A 3,773-nucleotide genomic window follows, 5' to 3' on the forward strand; every position below is an offset into this window, starting at 1 on the left:
TCTCTCTCTTTCTGGTTTTTTTTGGGGGGGAGCCACACCCGCAGCACATGGAGGTTCCCAGGCTAGGGGTCAATTCGGAGCCTTACCTGCCGGCCTACACCACAGGCACAGCCACGCGGGATCCGAGCCGCGTCTGTGACGGACACCACAGCTCACGGCAATGCCAGATCCTTAACCCAACAAGTGAGCCAGGGATCAAACCTGCAACCTCATGGTTCCTGGTCGGATTTGTTTCCACTACCCCAGGATGGCAATCCTGAGACTTGCAAAGTTTATTGTTTGTTTCGGGTTTTCTCCACCCCCTCTCCCTCCCGTTTCAGCTTTATGTTTTACTTTTTGGCCACACCCACGGGCAGCAAGTGGAAGTTTTTCCTGAGGCAGAGATGGAACCTGCACCACACAGGGGCAACCAGAGCCACCGCGTTGAGAAAGCAGGAGCCTTGACCCTGTTGGTCGTGGGCTTCCTTCTTCTTCTTCTTCTTCTGTTGTTGTTTTTTGGGTTTTTTTTGGGGGGGGGTTGTTTTCCTTTTTTTGTTTTGTTTTGTTTTGTTTTGGATGAGATTTCAGTTCACCCCCCCCCCCCAACACACACACACACTCATAGTGTTGCGTTGTACTTTCCCTCCATTGTGGTTGGTCAGTCATGCTGAAATCCATGTTTCTATGACCTGACCACCAGAGCATTTGCCCCAGGCAGCCATTTGTTCTCTTTGGACTTTGTCTCAGTCTATGCAGAGAGAGATTTTCATTTCCACTTTCCTAGGATCGACTGTATCCTTCTCTCCCTTCCTAAGCTTCTGGGCTTTGCTTGTCTGCTTTTGACAGACCGTCTCCGTCGGTAAGGGTGGCAGGTAAACCGACTCCTGCGTTGTCGTTCTCCGAGAGCTTGCCCGGTTTCGTTTTTGCCAGTCCCCGCCTACCCTCCCACCCTCCCTCTCTCCCTCCCTCCTCCAGCTCCGTGCAGGGAGGTGGGGTGGGGGTGGGGGAGAGAAGAGAAGGTGGAGGGGAACCTGAGATCTCTCTCGCTAGTGCCACCCTCACCGCGCCGGCTTCTCTCTGGAATTCCCAAGCCCAGGAAGGGACATGCTTGGGGGAGCGAGCGCGGCTCCTTCTAGGCAACAGCGAGAACCTCTTCCCAGCTCCTTCCCCGCCGCCGCCGCCGCCGCCGCCGCCGCCGCCGCCGCCGCCGCCCCCCTCTTTCCATCTGCTGCCATCACGCCACGCAGTGCCTTGCCAGGAGGCAGCTCCGCGAGGCAAGCTTCGCGGTCGTGCAGGACGCCTGGCGCCTCGGCCCCGGGAAGAGCTCGGGCATTTGGGTGGCCGGCGCTGTGTCGTTGTGTCGCCGCCGGCCGGCCGGCCTTCCGGATCTGTCCCGGTGACGTTGGTGGCGGTTGTCGCGTGCCATCTAGTGTCCGCTTTTATATCGTCCCTTCCCTCTGCAGCTTTGGGGACCTTCGCGAGGGATGTGACTCAGCCATCCGGCCTGAGTCAGAGTTCCGGGAGGCTGGCGACACTGGCGGCGACAGCTCCGGTGGCTCAGAGGCCTGGGAGTGTCCCTCTCTCACCGGAGATTGGGCCTGCAGGCCTGTGAGGGAGTGACTGTCACCGCGCTCCCCAGGCAGGCTCTGGGGCCGCCTGGCCGGGTCGACCAGCATCCGCTCTTGCCGCTCCGGCCCCGGGGACCGACCAGGCCTGGGCCGGGCCGCCTCCCTAGCGAGGGGAGAGGGTGTGCGGCGCCCGGGACTGCCTGTGCTCGGGTGGCCTGGCCTTGTCCCGGGTCGCCCTTTGGAGCGTGAATGACTCCCGCCTGCGGTCCCTCCAGCCTCTCATCCCCGAAGTGAGGAGCGGCCCGGGTTGTGCGCTGAGGGCGTTGGAGGGCGCGACAGGCTCGGTGGCCGGCACGCTTGTTTCCCGGTCGTCATGCCGGCATGGGCCCCTCCCCGCCTGCCCCCCGACTGATGGCTACCGCCGGCCCGTGCGGAGTCGTACTCACGAGGTCTAGACCGGCACAAGACGTGAGGGGTGGAGCGGAAAGGGTGGCTCGGGCCCCGGCGCCTTCCTTCGCGGGGTCCGTTCGTCGGAGGCGCCTCCGTGGAAACATTTTTTTTTCCAAGTCCTGATGGATCCGGAGACGGTGGACGGTACCCCGCCGGCCCCCTGCTCCCGGGTGTGGCCGGGAAGGGTGCACCTGGGCCTGAGGCGTGCCCATGTAGGGTCCCGGTCGTTGGACAAGACTTCGTTTCCCACGCTCTCATTTCCCGCCCCCCGCCCTCGGAGTGTTTCCCTGTCGGTCGGTCGATCGGTCGGGAGGTGGGGACCGGCCTGAGCTGGATGGTGTGTCCTGGATTTTGGGGGAGCCAAGTCCCCGTCTGGAGCTCCGGACAGACCGATACCTGCCCGCGTGGGCAAGCCGGGAAGGGCTTCCCCGGCTGGCCGGCCGGCTCCACCTCCTTCATGTCCCTGTCCCTTCCTTGCGGTCACGCTCCCCGGGTCGACCAGATGGCTCTGAGAGCGCTGGGTCTGGCGACTCTAGGGCAGGGCTGGGGGACAAGTGTCCGGATGGGGGTTCCGGGGATACCCCCACGTCCTGTGGGTGGGCCCCGCTGCTGGGCATGGACATTTTTCGCGGCCGAAATACGCCTTTTCTGTCACCAGGTAGATGCTGACACGATCCTCTTCAGCGCCTGTCGCTGGAGACCTTGGGCCTCTGGATGCACGTGGGGGGCTTTGGGCTTTCGGCTGCTGTCCAAGGCCTGACCCTGCCCTTTGCACCCCGCGTGGGGGCCGCTCGCCTGGGCCTGTGCGCCGGCTCTCACTTGTGCATCCAGCTGGCCCGTGCTGCGGTGTCTCCTCCGGTCTCTGGCTGACCCGAGGGCGGCAGGGCGCGTGGCCCTGTGGGGTCTTCTACCCTGTGTGCCTCCCTGCTGCGGGCACCCGGCGGCTCGGCTGGGACAACCCCACCCTGTTGGCTCCGTGCCACGTGTCAGGCGTTCTCCCTCCCGGGGTTGTCAGCCGCTGTCTCTCCCCTGAGAGAGGAAGGGGAGGAGGAGGAGGAGGAGGGGGTGCCGGTGAAGCTGAAGCAGGCCCCCGTGGTGATTGTCTTTGCTGGCCCTCCCTCCCCTCTTCTGGGCTCTTCCCTGGCTCTGCCAGGACTGATCGATGTGGTGATGTGGCGCTCTCCTGGGCTTGGGCTTAAGCCGCGCCAGATGAGGGACGGCCGCTCATGGTGAGCTGGGCCGCGCCTCTCATTCTGTCGCGGGCCCCTCGCTGCTCCTCCCCCACCTGCGGGTGGTGTGGGGGAAGGCAGGGGTGCGGCCTCCAGCCTGACCTCTGGTCTCCCGCCCTGCTGCCTTCGGGTGTCAGTCGGGGGGGGGGGGCCTGGGTCCTTTGGGACGCAGCAGGCATTCTCGCTTTGCCGCCTTGGCGTGTGCCTTGCGAGCGGTCCCTCCCCAAAGTGGGGGGGAGGCCTCCCTCGCTGCCATGCTTCGCATCCCTGCGGGTGCGTGAGCGTGCCTCCCCTGGTCCTCTGTGGTGCCCCTGGAGTACTCCGGGTTGCCTGTCAGATGCCCGAGGCCGAGCGGTGGTGTCGTTTTCCTCTCCCAGCGGTGAGTCCCCTCGGGTCCCCACTGTGGTGGTGGCGTGCCCCACGAGCAGCTTCCTAAAGCTCAGGGGAGGGGGTCGAGACGGTAAGGCAGGGGAAGCTTGTGTCCCCTCCCCGGGAGGGGCTCAGGTGGACCCCTTGTCATGGGTCTCCCTCACTGTGTGCCAGTGAG

Source organism: Sus scrofa, chromosome 10, assembly GCF_054392235.1.
Source record: "Sus scrofa isolate SSC_HxYL_T2T_F1_AM1 chromosome 10, Sscrofa_HxYL_maternal_Yorkshire_Landrace_v2.0, whole genome shotgun sequence".
In the NCBI taxonomy this organism is placed as follows: domain Eukaryota; kingdom Metazoa; phylum Chordata; class Mammalia; order Artiodactyla; family Suidae; genus Sus; species Sus scrofa.